This window comes from Leptonychotes weddellii, chromosome 8 (assembly GCF_054177405.1).
Source record: "Leptonychotes weddellii isolate Sample4059 chromosome 8, ASM5417740v2, whole genome shotgun sequence".
Lineage (NCBI taxonomy): Eukaryota > Metazoa > Chordata > Mammalia > Carnivora > Phocidae > Leptonychotes > Leptonychotes weddellii.
The window spans coordinates 95,803,848-95,821,790 of NC_138376.1; the positions used below are offsets into that span (position 1 = coordinate 95,803,848).

The following is a 17,943-nucleotide window of genomic DNA, read 5'->3' on the forward strand; positions in this document are numbered from 1 at the left end:
TGCAGCCTGTGTGTTTCTGAGCGGCCGTGTCCCCTTCTTTTGCCAACGGTGCCTTGATTTCCTCATTTATGCAAGCTTTGTTTAGTCTTCATGGGTAGCTCTACTTGTATTTGCAACTTGCTTTACAAAATACACGTGAGTTCTCTTTCCTTTGTGTAGTGAGCTGTAAAGAATTTCTCCAGTTGCCTAAATTATCAGGAGTTAGAAGACATTAAGTCAATGAGAAATTATGAATTGTGTAGATGTAGTTTCTGAGAGTCCCAATTGAGATGATAATGATTTTTGAAGGGATTTTATTATCCAATAATAAGTTGTTATGACAATTCAAAAAATACTGTCAACTGTTGCTTTTCTAAACTCCAAAGATGGATCAGGACTTGTAACAGGGCTTATTCCTTGCTTGTCATCAAAAATACCAAGCAAGTGACTATACAGTGCATAGAATAATGGCCTCCCAAGGATGTCTGTTTGCTAATCTCCAGAGCCTGTGAATATGTTGTATTACGTGGCAAAGGGGACTGCAACAGATGGAATTCAGTTTTCTAATCAGCTAGATTTAAAATAGGGAGATTGTATTGGATTATCTAGATGGGCCAAATGTAATCACCAGGGTCCTTGAATGTGGAAGAGGGAGACATAAGATTAAGTATGAGAAAGATTCAACTGGCCATTGCTGGCTTTAAAGATGGAGAGAGGTCATGAGCCAAGGAACATGGGCAATCTCTACAAGGTAGAAGAGGCAAGACAGGTTTTCCTCTCAAACCTCCAGAAAAGAATGCAGCCTAGCCAACACCTTTATGTTAGCCCCGTGAGACCTGCTTTGGACTTCTGACCTCCAGAGCTGTTAGATAATACATTTGTGTTGGATCAAGAGTGTTCGAAGTTTGTGGTAATGTGTTATAGCAGCAATAGGAAACTAATAGAGTAACTAATCATACTGGATGACCTTGACCCCTTTTTACCAATTACCCTTTTGCACTTTTTTTTTTCCCTGAAGAAGGGAAATTGGCAAGGCTCTTTACACTCTACCAAGCTAATGGCTTATTTCAAGGACCTGCTGGCCAATCAGTAGTATTGGGGGAAATAGGAATCAATTTGTCTCTGCAGAAGGGTTGCCCATTTTAAGCAATGGGCAAGGAAAGCTCTTCGGCACCATTTACTCCAGTCCATTAGAAGAAAAGATGAAATTAGTAGGCTGTTGCCAGAGGGACTCTTCCCTTGGGCTCACTACGCACTTCAGGTGAATCTGTGACTATCCTGAAATTGTCTACAAATTGGGTTACTTCTGAGGATTTTTCTGTTGATCAGATCCTTAAAGAGATCTGAGACCAGAATGAGAAAGTTGCTTCGGTGAGCAGCAGTATTTGATGCAGTGCAGTGCGGGATGCTTTGGTCTTAGAGTAAAAAAAAGCTGCAGTGGGTCGTGCCTCTGCTAGCGACCTGTATTTCACAGAGCTCACCTCATCTTAATCCTCCCAACCTCCCTCCGAGATATTAATAATCCCTCATTTCAGATAAGAAAACCGTTTTGCCCAGAAGCTGAAGAACTGGCCTAATTGTTTTGTAGCCAGGAAACCGTGGTGACAGAATTGTAGCTCTGGACTGTCTGCTTCCAGATCTTTCTTCCTGGGACATCCTGCTGCTCCCTAGCCAGCTGCCTATTAGTACCTGCTTCCTATCGTTGTGAACAGTAAATGAGATTCTATGCATGGAATAGAGTTTGTGGGGGCACCCGGGTGGCTCAGTTGGTTAAGCGTCTGCGTTCGGCTCAGGTCATGATCCCGGCGTCCTGGGATGGAGTCCCTCGTTGGAGTCCCTGCTCAGCAGAGAGCTTGCTTCTCCTTCTCCCCCCTCCCTGTGCCTCTCCCCCTGCTTGTGCTCGCTCAGGCTTTTGCTTTCTCTCTCTCTGTCAAATAAATTAAAAAAAAATCTTGGGGCGCCTGGGTGGCTCAGTTGGTTAAGCAACTGCCTTCGGCTCTGGTCATGATCCTGGGGTCCCGGGATCGAGTCCCACATCGGGCTCCCTGCTCGGCAGGGAGTCTGCTTCTCCCTCTGACCCTCCTTCCTCTCATGCTCTCTGTCTCTCATTCTCTCTCTCTCAAATAAATAAATAAAATCTTTAAAAGAAAAAAAAAATCTTAAAAAAAAAGAAAGATCAAGTTTGTAAACTGTTATTTAGGTAAAGAATTGGGGAAGAGAATAGATAGCAATGGATCAATTGAGAAAATTTGCCCTGAAAACAATCATAAGTATGCTTTAGGAACTGACTGAAAAGAGTAGAGACACCAAAATCCAAGTTCTTTTTTTCCCCCTTAAGATATTCAAAGAAGACATACTGCTTCTGCCTGCTGTATCTTTATAGATTAAAAAAAGTTAATAGTTGATCTATTATCAGTGGTTCTCAACCTCGGGGTGAATTTGCCCCAAGGGAACACTTGGCAATGTTTGGAGACATTTTTGGTTGTCATAAAGTGGGGGTCGCGTCTGGCGGGCAGAGGCCAGGACTGCTGCTGAAATTCCTCCAAGCACGTGACAGCCTCCCACAACAAAGAACTGTCTGGCACAAAATGTCACCAGTGCTGAAGTGAAGAAGCCACAATGGCCTAAAAGAAAATGCTGACAATCACATCCTTTATATCGTTGATGAATTATCGGTCGCAGAAAACTGGTGTTATGTTTATATTAAAACGAGTAAGTAAATAAACAAGTTTCACAGGTAGCCCCTCTTGTTTTAAGTGGCGTAGCAGAGCTCCTGAGCTTGGCCCTGACAGAGACTCTGGACAGATATGGGGAGTCAGAGGAAGGTTTTGATCATTTAGGTAACCAGGCGAAAGCAGAGCAACTCAGCTCACAGATTATTAATGTGGAAGAGTAAGTCTGGGAGGGAAGGAACGTTACAAAAGGAATGTTTATTCAAGACAAAGAGATTGGGTTTTGTTGTATTTTGCCCCTTGTCTTGCCTGTGGCATCTGGATTACAGAGCGGGAGATTTCTACATGTATAAAGACAACATTCCCGTTTTGTTTTGTTTTACATTATCTGAGTAAATAATTCCTTACATCAGTTTTCTGGTAAGCCCTCAAATCTTTCTCCACAGATGTCCATCTTCAGTGACTAAATATTTTCATAATTGTACAGGAATCTTTAGCGGCTCTATCATCCTGTCCTTATCCTATGGAACAGGCTCCAACTTAACAACTCTTTAACTTAAGAAGTACATATCTGAGCTCATGGAGTATTTCTCAGTTAGTTTTATCACGATGGGGATACTAGACAGAAAGATTCTTAGGGGTAGACACCGTCTGATCCATCTCTTACCCTCAGAACCTAAAACCTAGCATGATATCCCGCTAGACATGGTGATGAGGAAATGGTGGTGGGAGGGGGTGTAGAAGGGAGACCCGTTCGGGGCTAGAATCACCTTGCCCAAAGGTGTTGGTAGAGTGACAGAGATCAGGATCTTAAAATGTTAATCTGATGAACAAAACCAATCTCCTTGGGAGATGGGTCCCAACGTCTACCAGAAAGAGATGCCGTTGGTCCAAGGGCTCCACCTTTTGCGTAAAGCGAGAGTATTCAGGCTTTGAAGACACCTGTGCCCCTCTTCTGGGGCTCCCAGGTGAGGCGGGGGTGGCAGGGAGCTGGGGGGCAAGCTGTCCGGCTGCCGGGAGGTCCTTCCTGTCTCCGAGACCACGGCCCGTTGACCACCAGAGCCCTGGCAGCAGCCACATCTGTTCTGCTCTTTCTGCGGCTTCCTCTTCTCTCTTCAGACGAGCGTGGGAACCGCCTATCGAACAGGAGCAGCAGTGGGCCTGGACGTGCCTTCAGCTGTTTCCAGTTGCCTCCCAGGCCCCCTCTCCCCCAATAAATGGCACGTCGTAGAAGGTGTTTTACAGTTCCACTTGTTAATAGAACCAGAGGGCTCCGTAGCAAAACCTAACACAGCAATCAAGGTTAAAACACAAAATCACGTAATAGGAGTTAGAGAAACAGAAGGTCATCTCTAAAAGGAGTTGGACCGTCGAATTTTTAAAGTGCCTTCTAATTCTAAAATTCTAAGCTATGAAACAACATTTCCCCAAGGTTGAAGGATATGCTGCTTTGTACACGGGCTATTTCATTAGCAGAATTAGCTTGTCTTCATAGATTGTACTATAAACAAGTGAATGAATGAAAAAGGGATAATTGGATCTGCTCTTTGCCTCTGTCCCAGGGATTCAGGACTGAATGTCTGCAGAGCACTGTAGGACTCCTCACTATCATTATATTTGAAAGATAATGATCGTGGATAAGTGGTTGCAGGCGGCACTATCAGATAAAATATTTTTCTTTAGACTTTCATTAATGATGGACATTTTCTTCTTTTGAGGTGCGAAAAACAATTCTGAATGGAGAAACAAGGTCTCAGTTTAACTTGCAAATATCAAAAAATTCACCCATCTTTTGTTACTTTGTAATTAATGTCAATTGCTGACAAGTTGCTATTGAGCTGATTTATGAGCTCAACAAGCAAAATAGTCAAGTGTAGTTGAATAGATCCGTGGCTACTGTTCACCACCTTATTCAGGGTGGGTGAGAGGAGAGAAAGGTGTGGGTGCAAGCAGTGCTTTCCCACCTTCTCAGTAAAAACAAGAAGGAATAAAGACTTCTTGGAGCCTCTTCCGCAATTATTTTCCCTCCCGTTTACATCATTGCCGCCTGTAGTATTAGAAAATGACCACTAGGTGGCACCATCTCATCAGTGTTCTTTTTCATCAGCAGGAGGAAGCCTGCGGGGCCTTTCGGATCATGAAATACAATTACAGTTATGTGTTTGCTGATTTTGACTTAGAGAAAGCTTTCTGCTCTCTCCACACTTCCCTGGATTTGTCTATCTTTCTTCTTTCCTGTGTTTTTCCTTGGTTCTTGGGAATCTGAGTCAATACCTAGGGATAGGTACGGAGTTGATGGCCACCATGGTGCTAATAACCATAACAGAAAACTTAAAAGTAGAGAAACACTGATAGTGACCTTTTATTGAAGGCTTATTATGTGTTAAGGGCTTTCCGGTATTATTTACAAGACTCACAGCAACTCTGTAGGCTTGTCTTCATCTTATGAACAAAGAAATAAGGTTCAGAGAACTGAAGCAACTTTCCCTAGGATACCCAACAAGGAGGTAAAGAGGCCCAGCATGAATCCAAGTTTATGTAATGTCAGGGCATTACTGATCTTTGGATCATTCACAGAACTTGAATATTGGAAATAGTGAGAAAAAAAAAACAGGAGTCCAGCCTTTGTGAAGTTCATAATCTAGAAGAGGATATAGAGTAAAAATAAAGGGGGGGGGGGGAAGAGTAAAATTAAAGGAAATAGAGCAAATTATCTGTAACACAATATATATATACATATATATATATGTATATATATATGACATTTATAAGACCATAAATTTATAAAGGGTATGAGATTATCAAGAACACTTACCAGGTGTCAGAGTCAAGAAGACAACCTGAAATCGATTCTTCTCTTGGAGTAGAATATTGCTGTAGGGGAGAGTTCTGAAGACAGAGTGGTAAGGGCAGGATAAAGAGCAGTTATTCTTGGGTTTAACTCCCAGACTCATGAATCCTTATTGTTAATGGTGTTTTTGTTTTTGTTTTTTTGTTTTTTCCGTGACACTCGAATTTGCTCTACGTCCTCAGAGGTGATGTCTCAGCTAGAGCTCTATATATAGGTGAAGGAGACCTAAGTAAAATGTTTTGAGGGTTAAAAAACCCAAATCTTCCAGGTTATTTATCCCATAGAACCATGAGAACAGCAAGAGCCAGGAATCTCATTATACAAAACTAAGTGAATGTTTATTTGCTGGGGGCTGGGACTTCCCACCTGGTACCTTGCATGTATCATTGAATTTAATCTTAACACAACCCCATAAGATGTGCTTCAAATTAGTATTCCCTCAGGATGTCAAGCTTAGGCAGGTTGTGTAATTCACCAGAAAGCACACAGCTAGCAAGTGGTGAAGCTGGGATTCCATCCAAATTGGCAGATCAAAGAACCCGGATTTTAACCTTTAAATACAGTGCTTCCATTTAACATGCTACATGGCAGTGAGCAAATGCTCTGGCCGTGGTAATCCTAACTTAAATTTGATTTATAAGTTTCAGAGAACTTTCAGGTATGTTATTAGATTTGAGGCTAGCAACAATCCAACGAGAAAGACCGTTCAGATTTTCTTACCATGTCTTTCCCTCCCCCTTCCCTTCCTGCCCCTGCTGACAGACACACATGCCCCGACCAGAGAGTTTAGTAACCTGGGTTAAGTCACAGGGCTACTAAGTGGCAGTCGCTGGACTCAAACCCGAAGTTCTCATCTTTAGACCATTGCCTTTCTCCTGCAATAGCAGCACCCCTTTGTAGTAAATAATACATTATTAGGTAAAAGTTCTGCCGTTGGCATTCAGAATACACTATCTCCAAGAACTTCTGCTAAAAGTCAAACATGCTATTTAGGAAAAACTGTATGAACATCAAATAATACATAAAGGTATATATTTTAAACCATTTAAAACTCCCTACCAAGGATGAAGAATCTAAAATGCGTTTTCAAATATTTTACATAAATGATTTGAGAGACATATGCAATGATTCATTTAACTATTTAGAATCAACATCTGTGTTTTTTGTGTGTCATAGAGAGATTTGTACTTTATTAAGACAAACAGAACACAATAGAGGCATAAAGATAAGAACTCTGTTCAGATACAGCCTAAGAGATCGCTGTGAGTGTTTATACAGTCTCAGTCTCTCCAGTACCCTCTAAGACACAAAGTTCTGTGAACCCCAGTGGGGAGAGAATGGCCCAAAGGAAAGGGCCCGAGGGTAGTCGTCGATGGGTGTGGAGTGAACAGGGGAAGGATATGACATAGTCACTGCACCACTCTGGACGCCGGCTCCTCGCCTCTAACAGGAGGACCTCCAAGGACCAGAAGACCTCTAAGATCCCTATAACACTAAAGAATATTTCTTAGTCCGAATAACATTTGGAGATTTGTTTTATTCAGCAGAAGATCCAGAATTTTTAAGAATGGTCCAGACTGAGAAGTAGATTACTAATTTTCCATTACTCTTTATTATTTTTCATTTATTTTTTTATGGAGATCTTTTCTTTATTGAGAAACTGAAGACCTGGGTACATCAAATAAAAACAATTTCTGGGGGTGGGGGGGAAATCAAAACCCACAATAGAAAAAAGAATTTAACACTGTCTGGACCATAGCAGAACCAAGAGAATATATTCTTTTAATCGAAGAATTCCAGGCACTTCATAAAAATATGGAGTGCTTCAAAAATCTGTGTGTCATCCTTGCGCGGGGACGATGCTAATCTTCTGTGTATCGCTCCAATTTTGGTATATGTGCTGTCCAAGTGAGCACCCATTACCCTTCTTGAAAAGTGAATTCATAGATGGTAAAAAAACATATCGACACAGAAAACTCAGGTTTTATTTTCAGGGCACCCACCTCCCGTGTGCTTCCACTAACAGAGGCAGGATGGATGTACAGTGTCAGGTACTTTGCCATTGTTGGTAGAAAAAATAATTGACTGCTGTGCAAAAAAGAAAGGCTAGTGAACCCACAGGGTCACTGTGCTGGCTGGCTCCCGGGACTCGGGCTCACCAAGTGGCCACGCTGGTTACTGGTGAGAGGTGGCGCTCTTCACCAGAAGATCTCCGCAGCAAGCTGCTGCTGGGGCCAGAGGCTTGCCACTTTATTACATCCCTCTAATGGGCTGCAGATGTTCCGTATAAATGAATGGGGAATGCATGGATATCCAAAAAGTGATTATCAAGGCACCACATTCCCTTGGATGGCAAACTTCATTCAGCATTAGAAGAAGGAAAAGGGTAAAAAGAAGAAGAAGGAGGGCAAGAGTGGGGGAAGGGAGAGAAATCTCTAAAAACTTCCAACGCTTCCAGAAATGTTTGTGTTCTCTTGTGGGCCAGCCTTAAGCTAATTTGAAAAAGTTGGGTTCTGAATTAGTGTGACAAAGAGGTGAGGTTGGCTTAGCTTTTGATTCTGCAGGTAGAAGCGATTGGGTTTTTAGGACCTATAAGCCACAGCTTTGGGCTTCTAGGTATCAGCATTCATATGGTGCTCTAGAGAAGAAAACCAAAGGCTTGGAGACTTTCAAAGGTACAAATGGTATTCTTAGTTAAAAAAAAAAATCTGGAGTATTGTAAACAGAAATTAAAAACTTAGGATTTAATAAACAGTGGTTCAAATTTAACACAGAACTCCCAGAAAACAAGGCACATGGATTTGGTCCCCTGGTTTGAACTGATGATATGACAGGATGCATCTTTTTATGCCATTCAAGTAATTAATCTCTTGGTGGTCATGAAATAAGGGTTGGAATTTTTCCTTGGCCTTGGAGCCAAGTTGGCTGCCACTCTGTTAGCCTCCCAGGCCTGGTCAAGTATCTAACCTATCTACCAGTATCCCTGGTTTATGCTTGAATTCCTCCAAAGACAGAGAACTCACTGTCTCTCATGATGACCTACCATGGACAGTGCTTCTTATTAGATTATTCTACTTATATTAATATGAAATTTGCTTACCTGAAGTTATTTTTTTTAATTCATAAAACAAAACAATACTTTAAAGAGCATTTTGGAGCATCTTCCACATGTCAGACCCTGGTAGGCCTTAGGAATAAAAGGATGAGAATATTATATATAGTTTATTTGATTTTGTGAGATTTATAGTCCAATTTGATGGATCTCAGTATTTTCCATCCTAATGTTCCTAAGAAATTGGTCGTACTCCTGTGGACAAGAGTTGCACTCTACAGAATCAACATCTGCTGAATTTGGTGTGTAGATGCTTTTCTAGCAAGCGAGTCTCCCTCTAGGCTAGTAATCCTCAGCATCTCAGCAGAGAAAGGGACTGTAACCTGAAGAGGTCCCTAAGTGACTCTACGTACCACCACACCTCCATTTAAGAATCACTGCTCTGATGGTTCTATATTCCTCTAAAAGTCCAATCCTCCTTCAACGGGATGTTAGATCAAATATCTGAAGAAAACTGTCATATATCTTTCTTCCCACCATAATCATTTCTTCAAACTATGATTATTGTATTCTTGAAGAAAAGATCGGCTCAAAGAAAGCTGTCAAAAGCAGCTGTAAAGGCATCCACATCCGTGCAAAGTGGAACTGAATCCATCAGGCCAAACCAACAGCTGAGGAGGAATAGAGGTGATGAGCAGGGAGAAGCCTGAGCTTTGTGCAGTGCCTTGTAGATGTGGTCTTTCCAAGAGAATATAGTCTACAGTGACCAACCAAAAGTGTGGGGAACATGGAGGAGAGCAAGAGAGGTTAATTCCCCCACCCTCTTGTCTTCCTTCGTTCTAAGATTATTTCTTGATGGGGGTTAGAAACCAGGTAGAAGAAAGCATATTCTGTACCGTGGCAAAGTTAAGATTTAGAGACAGAAGAGATACAGAGAAGCAGGGAGAGACAGAGAGGGGGGAAGAGGAAGACGGGGAAGGAAAGACAAGCTAAGATAAAAATCGTTCCAGCTTATATAGCTGGAATGTTTATAATGTAAAGAGACAGCTGCATTAAAGGATTAGACCCCACCGCCTGATTAACATCATTTGATCTTTTGCTATTGAAAAGACCCTGTGTATTTTCAAAGGCAGTGGGCTTCTTAAATAAAACCAGGAGTCTGGGTTAGCAGAAAGCTGTTAAAAAACAGCTCACTTTTCATTTAGTAATCTTTTTGTCCTACCTGCTTCACAACCTTCAGTTTTCCTCTTTGTATTATTGGGGGGTTGCACCTAAATTTGAAAATTGGGGCTCTGGGAAGTTTGATGTGACAAAAATAAACATGAAAAAATCATGATGACCTAAAGTAGTCAGATCAGATTTTTTTCCCATGAATATCATCCTGGGGAGCTTCTTTTTCGGTTTTGTTCTGGGGTTTTGTTTTGTTTTTATTTCCTTTACTCTCCATGGCCAGCAATCATCACACAATTTCCGTGAGAGAGATTAACACATCATTATACTATACCGTTTTCATGTTTTACTTGCTATCTTGTTAATCTGCTTTTCTTTTTGTAAGTTTCAAGTGAGACTGGAACTCTTACTGGTTTAGAGACTGTCAGGAAATCAGAGTTTTCCATTAGCCAACTTGCTACACAGTATCAGTGGGAGGAATCGGAGCATCTCCCCATCCATGCTGTCATCCCAGGGTGGCCGGGCAAAGAGGTGGGAGGGCCTCTGGTCATTTGAGAGGACCAAGCAGTCGTCATAACTAGTTCAGTCTCTGTGGCCCATTCAGCTCTTGGTATGGCTGCCAAGCCAGCCAACAAAGGAGCATTGTAATCCTGACAGTTTCCCAGCATTGACCGGACAGGCGCAGACCACCAACCAGCTCCCTTCACTTCTACTGTTCACAAGTGAGACCATGAATGGAAAAAAGTCAGTGGCAAAAATCCCACATCCTGCTGAAGTTGGTGTGTAGAGGCTTTTCTAGCAAGTGAGACTCCCTCCAGGCTGGTAATCTTCATACCTGTTTCCTTTTTCTTTTTTGTTTGTTTGTTTTTAAATAGAGTTAGCTTGAATGGTAATGCATAATCCTCATTGATGCCTACCAAAAAAAATTAGGTTTGAGTTTTGAAAAATAAGCATATGGCATGCAATAATATGGAGAATGGGAAGTGTGACAAAAATAAAATGTTATAAATGTAAAAAAGATAAATTGAGATAAGCTTCTAAGTTAAGAAGCTAGCAGTAAGAGCCACTATGATTCTTAAGAAATTGAATTTGGGGGTATAAGAATATGGTTTTCAGGTAGAAAATGGAATCATTTTAACTCAATTTCACATTTTGAATATGCACCCCAAAGGCTGCTCTTTCTGTACAGCAAGCCAAGGACATCTCCAACTCTGATTTTAAAAATAGCAATAAGTAAAGTAAAATGTTTAAGAGCAGTGTAAATTCAGAGTTATTTATCATGTATTTCTTACTGATTGAAAGTCAGGAAGCATTTTTAACCTGATCTTTTAATACATTTCAATGGTAAATGTGGCATAATTTTATTTATTTAAATTGACTTTTTAAAAATAAGTACAGATTATAGTAATGGGATCCCATGTTTACTTACCTGTTATGAAATATTCAAATGACAGTGCTCCATGATGGTGGTAGAGGTGAAATGAAAATATGGTGTTTAAACTGGATCCACAGTTTTAGAAAGCAATTTAGGAGAGCTTTAGTAGTACTCTGTCCCTTTGATTCAGTTATCCTACTTCTTAAAATATATTTATGTGTTTATATATTATATACATGTATGCATAATATTATACTGAAGGCAAAATAAGAAAATAAATACAGTATTATTCATCACAGCAAAAATAAAGAACAGGAAGAAACGAAGTCCCCAAACAAAATGAGAACAATAGAGTTACTTCGTAAGTAAATTGTTAACCCTAAGCAAAGGTACATGATGAGATACTATGTAGCTATTAAAACTGATGTTTCCAAAGATTCTCTTTTGTTTTTTAAGATTTTATTTATTTATTTATTTACTTATTGACAGAGAGAGAGAGAGACAGCAAGAGAGGGAACACAAGCAGTGGGAGAGGGAGAAGCAGGCTTCCCACTGAGCAGGGAGCCGGATGCGGGGCTCGATCCCAGGACCCTGGGATCATGACCTGAGCCGAAGGCAGATGCTTAATGACTGAGCCACCCAGGCGCCCCCAAAGATTCTTAATAATATGAGAGAATGCTTATCTGAATGTTAGGTGAAAAGAGAAGCTGTAATTGAGTAACTGGTAATGTTCTTAGCGTGCAAAAGTGCAATAAAACACTAACGGTCATTGTCTCGGTTGGCAGGATTATGGTTGATTTTTCACTGTACATTTCCATATTTTCAAAATTATTAACAAAGAACATATGCCATATTTTGTAATCATTAAAAATTTTATTTAAAAAAAAAACCTTTCTTCTATTGTAAAAAGACTACTAAAACTTCTAAATGTCCATCTCCTTTATGCTTAAGGGTTGTTTTACTTAAACACAATAGGAATGAATGGATACCTTGACATGTTACCAGGACCAGGAAGTCCTGCTGAGACAAATTTTGATGCTGATTAGATTGACTTTCACTTCCTTTATTTACTTCTTGAGCCACCCCTAAAAATATACAATAGGTTAAGCAACATAACCTGGGGTTATTCTTCTCCTGTGACCCCAGTATTGCCTCTGAGCTTGTTTGAGATGGCTTATCATGGAGGGAATGCCGAGTCCCACACTGTGATAGAACAATCCAGCACATCCAGCATGCTGGAACCTGTGCCCCGGGGAATAACCACCTTTACTGACAGCTGAGCTGCAAGGTGCCCCTCATGAAAAGTCTCACCAAATGTCACGGGCTTGAAAACTGGTGATGATCACATTGCTTTTGCTTTTATAGCCCAGCATTTGTTCAATGTTTTTCATAGACACTCTACAAGTCTTTTTCTACTCAATTCCAAGAAGACAGGTATTGGGTCTCTCAGGCAAGCATTCATTCAACTAGCAATTTTCAAACACCTGTTGTATTCTCTGAAGCTATTTAGGCCAGTGGTTAAGAGCATCAGCTTTGGAGTTGGGCCCGGTTTGATAGCGCTAGCCTTAGGCCAAGGCAGGAGGTGGAATGGTACATGGGGATCTCTGTACCAGGCTCCCCGTCCTGCTTCTGGCTGCTGACGCCAGCACTGAGGACTAAGCAAGGTCAAGGGGCACATTCCTGTGGAGCCTCTGCTCCTTGCATCCATCCTGCCTTTTAGGCCGTCATCCAGGTCCCAGGGACCCTAGAATTTTCTGCCCAACAGCTCAAGCCTAATTCCAGTCTGCTCGGGTTTCTTGCCAGGTCTGTTTCTCTGAAAGTGCATTATGCCACTGAGAGGATCATTTTAGGCTCAGAGGAGGTCAAAGGACAGACATCTGGGGGGTCTGGAAGGAGCTTGGCCATCAGACTAGCACAGAGTCATTGTGAAAATGGAAAATGCTTAACACAGTGCCTACCACGCAGTAGATGCTTAGCAAATGTTATTTCTGACATATTCCCTTAGTATCTTATTAGGTAATATTGTCTGCTTTGAGAGACAGAGAGAGAGAGAGGGAAAACGACCATGAGAATACAAGCTTCTATAAGAGGACACTATTTTAACTTTTGGTATCCAAAATGGAATCTTTTTTTTTTTTTATCAGTGATTTGGCTCTTGTCCTGGCCCAATTCCAAAACTCTGTATTCAAGCTAATTACATTCCTCCCCCACTGGATAAATTATTCTTCACTTCCCCCATAAAAACCATCATGTTATACTTGTGAAACAAAATAGCTTCTGTGTTCTACCACACAGGCAAAAAATGGTTGTATTTTAATACATACTGTATTTCTCTGGGTGACTAAGCTGAGGGCTGCATTGGGATCTATTACAGTGAGATGTGAGTCCCAGTAATGATGGATTCCCAGTGTCACAAGAGGCCTTCTCCTGGTGACTTAATATGTGGCGAGTTTTTAAAGCATTACTTGGTTTGAGACTAAGCAGATGTGAGCTTTTGAGTCCCCCTCTAAGTCCCTGCATTCGTAAACAAGTCATTTACTCATCAGTTTGACTTCTTTAATGCCAGAGACCTGAGCATTCGTGAAATGGCTTACCAAGTGTCCCGGCTTTCATCTTGAATAATTAAGAGATGTGATTTTTAAGATAAAGCTGTTAAAACTGGGAGGCAAAAACATTGAGGATCATTAGGAAGTCACTATCCTCTTTCCTTTGCTCTGAGTTTAGCACCACTTAGGTCTAAAATCCTTTTTTAGTGTCTGATTTAGGAATGTGAGATCACAGAGCGTGGGATAAGTGGGAGTAGATAAATCACTGTGGCAAATTTTCATGCAGGACCAGCAGCTTAGGACTCAAGTCACCGCTGAGAGCACAACGGGCTCCTCTTTGAGAAATGTCCCAAGAAATGTCATCCCTAACTCTAAACTCTTCTAAATACAGGTATCCCCCCACGAATCCAAAGTCTGCAGTATGCCACTTTGCTTTCACAAAAGACCTACTTTAGTACCTATTTTCGATAACTGAAAGAAATCGGAAGAGGATTTTCACATTTAGGCGAAAAAAATGAAAAGCAAAAATAGCATTCAGTGTTTGTTTTGCAGCGAGTTGTCATAGAAGCTGCACAGTCCGAGCGGCACGTCCCCCCCACCCCCCGCTGAGCTCCTTCCCCAGCATCTCAGCGTCGAGCAGCCAAAGCTCTGAATTGTGTCTGGGAGCATCTGTGCTTTATCTTGATTTATTTTGTGCATCCATTCCCAAGAATCATCCAAAGGTGTCAGAAAAGCCTAAGACAGGTTATTTATTGAGTCTGAGAACACTTTAAAATGTTTCCATGTAACTTAGTGGCAATGACTTTTTCTCTTTATGCCATTTCAACTTACAAAAGTTTTTATAGGGACGCTCCTCTCACAGATAGTGGGGGTGACCTGTGCTTGGTGTTTAGACTTCAAGCAAGAGACCGCTCTCACTAAGAGACCTACCCTTTCCTGCATTGTACCTGTTGGTGCACCAGGCACTGCCCCGTAGCCACGCAGGGCTCGGTGTGCAGGGAGGAGGATCATCAGTCGCTCCCGTGCTTGAGGACTTGCTGAATTACTGTGCCTGCTTCAGGCTGAGGTGACCCAGGTCCGTGACGTTTCCCTTCTGGCTTTATTCTCTAAACGTTCAGTCTGAAATGTTTTTCTCAATCTAAGTCTCCACTGCTAACGCAAAACAGATCATTAGCAATGAAAAACTTGCTCAGCCCCAGATAACATTTTGGAAAAGGAAGCATCTGAATGATTCAAAGAAAAATAGCCGTTTTATTGGACTGATTCTGAAAAATGATCTCAATTATTTGTCTTTTGGTTTGTATCTATTGAGGTATAGTTTTATTTTTTAAAAGGTTTTATGTATTTATTTGACAGAGAGAGAGACAGCAAGAGAGGGAACACAAGCAGGGGGAGTGGGAGAGGGAGAAGCAGGCTTCCCGCTGAGCAGGGAGCCCGATGCGGGGCTCGATCCCAGGACCCTGGGACCATGACCTGAGCCGAAGGCAGCTGCTTAACGACTGAGCCACCCAGGCGCCCCAGTTGTTTTTTTTTTTTTTTTAAGTTTTTAAAGTTACTGACTTAGTCTCTTTAGAAAGATTGGCAGTGGAAAATAATTTACATTAGATTATCATCTCAGTTATTGCTATTATTTTGCATATTAGGTAGAGCCTTTTCTCCAAGCTGGACTCAAATAGGTGACTCCAGAGTAAAATTCTTTACGCTAGTGCCAGACTAACTGGTATTCTGTGTCATGACGTCCTGCATGGTTCTGGAATGCTGTACGTTATTTCTCAAGGCATATCTCTCCACAGATGATGAACTATGGACATGGAAGGAAAGTTTCTGTGTTCGGTTTGTCCGGTAGGTTGATGTGCTCGACACATGGTAGGTGTTCAATCAACTTAATGCTTTAACAAATAAAGAAGGGATTTGGGGTGCTGAGTAAACCGATTAGCAATTCAGTGAAATAACCAGTGAGTTAGGATCTAGTTAAAAGGACACCTGTTAATTGTGTAGTGTCCACATGAGCAAAACTTGTGGCAGGAAAATGCTAGATGCTAGAAAAATGAAATCAGAGCCAGTATGAACACCATTTGTAACCATGGATAAGACATGTCAAAGTTAGACCCCAGTCTGTGAAGCTTGGATTGACCATTTACTAGCCATGTACTTTGGAATAAGTTTCTTAACTTTTTAAACTCCTTAGTGCCTAAATTTCCTAATCAGCAAAATAAAGATAATAATAGCCTTCCTAGTGCTATTGTGAAGATTTATTACTGTAGTGTATAAAATGCTTAGCATAATACCTGGAACAAAATAAGTACTCAAGAAATAGAAACTTATTTTTATTTTTTTAAAGATTTTATATATTCATTTGAGAGAGAGAAAGAGAGAGAGCGCACACGAGGAGAGAGGGAGATGGGCGATCAGACTCCCCACTGAGCAGGGAGCCCGATGCGGGGCTTGATCCCAGGACCCTGAGATCATGACCTGAGCTGAAGTCAGACGCTCAACTGACTGTGCCACCCAGGTGCCCCGAAACTTATTTTTATTAACAAACCCATGTCATTTTCTGTTATACCTCATAAAAAGGAATATGAGTAGATTGTATTGTACACACCCTTAAAAAAAGTCTCTCTTTAAATACAAAAAACCATGAACCTGAAGGAGAACTTACATATAGAGTTTTTAGCCTTCATTGAAGCCTTCAAGGCAGAGCAGAAGGAATATAAAATTTCATTTAAATTTCCTGAGTTTCGCTATTCTGTGATGCTTCAGAAAGCAAAGGAGAATGATCGTCTCTTCTGAGCAAGCATCTCTTTCTGGTTCCCATAGTTCTCTCATACCACCGTTGTCACTGCTTTGGCTCAAAACTCTCATGTTTAGTTGTTCCACCCCTTTATCTCATAACCTGTCAGTCGTTGTGAATTCATGGCAGATCTTTTTTTTCTGCTCCCATATCCACCACCCCAGCTGGGGTTTAGATCACGTATGCTTGCCGGTTGCAGGAGTGTTTGCTGCCTGCAGGTGTGGCCGGAAGCCTGTCTCTACCTGATCCCTGTGAGGTGTGAGGAGCAGTAAGAGGGGTAGAATTGTAGCATGAGGGCATGTGTTAAACCAGCTCAGGAGATGCTCTGGGCCTTCTTGCTCTCACCTCTCCCTGCTGCCCCTCTCAGATGACTCTTGCCTCACGATAAGGGTGGTGGGCTGTTGAGGGCCAAGAATTATGGGACTTCATGGCACTTTTTGGTCTAAGCTCTTGTCCTGTCCCTAGTCAGGAAGACAGAGTTCTCCACACAATCCATTCACCAGGCTTCAAGCAGGAGACATCATTTGTCAGGAGTCAAGACTCCAAAGTATCAAAGGACATGCTTTTGCTGGGCTTGGTCCCCTGCACACAATTTCCCTTGGGAACGGCTCAGCACTGTGGTCAAAAATAGTACTTGAGGATTCTGGTTCCTGGCTCAAAGTCATCCCCTTTCAATTCATCCCGTCTCCAAATAGATCTTCTGTCTTCATTCGGTTCTTTCCTCAACCTTCCAGTCTAGTTTATTATTTCTTAAACATGACTTTCAGCTTCTTCTTTGCTTGCTCAAAAATGTTTAATACCTGCCACTGATTAAGGGTAAAGACCAGATATCAGATAATAACGATTTGCATAGCATTCAAGGTATTTCTGGATCTGACCCCAATTTAGCCTTCTGACTAATCTCAAAAAGTTGCCTGCCCTTCCCCCTCTTGTCCTTGTGAATAGCTGGCCTGACTCCCAACTATCCTACACCACCACGGCTACCCCTGCCGAAGCAGACCCACAGAGAGTGGAGCATTGTAAATTAAGGCTATGGACCCTGAAGCCAGGCCATCTGGGTTCAAATACAGCTCTGCCACCAACTCACTGTGCAAACTTTAAACAAGTTACTGAACTTTGTGCCTTAGGTTCCTCATCTGCCAAAGAGGGAAATAATAGTGTCTACCTCTGTGCTCGCTTCGGCAGCACATATACTAAAATTGGAACGATACAGAGAAGATTAGCATGGCCCCTGCGCAAGGATGACACGCAAATAGTGTCTACCTCTGAGGATAGTTCACAGGATCAAATTAATTAATGAATGTAAAGTATTTTAAATCATGCCTGTTAGATATTGTTAGACTCAACTTAAAAGCTCACACCCTCATTGCAGGGTAATTCTTCCTCACTTTGTCTATGTTCTTTATGAGGCACTTATTAGATCCTGCTGTATAGTACTAGTCAATTTAGTTGCTTTTACTAAATATCGAACATACAATAAAATATTTCTAGCGTGTTTGAGAGGTAT

At 41.5% G+C, this 17,943-nt stretch overlaps 2 non-coding genes across 2 annotated transcripts; one reads left to right on the top strand and one right to left on the bottom strand.

Moving 5' to 3' along the window:
* Positions 1 to 7,311: 7,311 nt before the first annotated feature.
* On the bottom strand, positions 7,312 to 7,418 carry LOC115943883 (U6 spliceosomal RNA). The gene has a single exon (XR_004078460.2). It is a non-coding gene; the product is annotated as a U6 spliceosomal RNA (small nuclear RNA).
* A 10,187-nt stretch (positions 7,419 to 17,605) lies between these two features.
* Positions 17,606 to 17,713, top strand: LOC115943882 (U6 spliceosomal RNA). Its single transcript, XR_004078459.1, has one exon. It is a non-coding gene; the product is annotated as a U6 spliceosomal RNA (small nuclear RNA).
* The last annotated feature ends 230 nt before the right edge of the window (positions 17,714 to 17,943 follow it).